The sequence below is a fragment of the Sinocyclocheilus grahami genome, unplaced genomic scaffold (genome assembly GCF_001515645.1).
Source record: "Sinocyclocheilus grahami isolate Dianchi unplaced genomic scaffold, SAMN03320097.WGS_v1.1 scaffold67.1, whole genome shotgun sequence".
Taxonomy (NCBI): domain Eukaryota; kingdom Metazoa; phylum Chordata; class Actinopteri; order Cypriniformes; family Cyprinidae; genus Sinocyclocheilus; species Sinocyclocheilus grahami.
Genome location: NW_015505246.1, coordinates 1,601,529 through 1,602,134, shown reverse-complemented (window position 1 = coordinate 1,602,134; position 606 = coordinate 1,601,529). Strand labels below are relative to the sequence as shown.

At 41.3% G+C, this 606-nt stretch overlaps 1 protein-coding gene across 1 annotated transcript in view; it reads left to right on the top strand.

Annotated features, from left to right (window-relative positions):
* herc2 (HECT and RLD domain containing E3 ubiquitin protein ligase 2) overlaps positions 1 to 606 on the top strand; it is a 70,519-nt gene that overhangs the window by 53,403 nt on the left and 16,510 nt on the right. The gene's annotated exons all lie outside the window — the stretch shown is intronic.

The window sequence follows — 606 nt, the reverse complement described above, 5'->3', positions numbered from 1 at the left end:
ATACGAATTCTACTAATAAGAACAATATAAAAACGCACTAAGGATTAATGAGCTACTGGATTCATGAATATTAATCAGGTTGTGTGCGTTTGCTCGAACTGATTCGCTGAAATCAAAACGGGGACGATACTAGGTGAGCACCAGCCAATGAGATTGTCGTTTGTGCATTAGTTCCGCCTACTACAGGAAAACCCGGCAGTTCTTAAAAGCTGAAGAATTCCAAAGGAACTATGGATTATTTTTACAGGAAAATGCAACAAAGAATATTGTTTACATGTAGCGCATTAATTCTGCATGTTATGTAAGACTCTCGCTCGCTCTCTGCGCGTGTGAGAGAAAGCGACGGCGAGTCGTGCGCCTTCACACTAGAAACACATTACGCCAAATACACAAACACAAGTGTGCTGCGCATCCATTCAGATGAACTGAAAAATATCAGATCGCTTGACGGAGAGTGAAACTCTGAAGTGCTCAGTCAGAGTGTTCTGTGAGTGAAAATATATCTGTGCTAATCATATACTCAGCATCCAACTCACACACTGGCGAGTAAAATCTGAGAATTGATTAGCCATTGGCTGATATTAGACATCATTTAGTCGCCCAGAG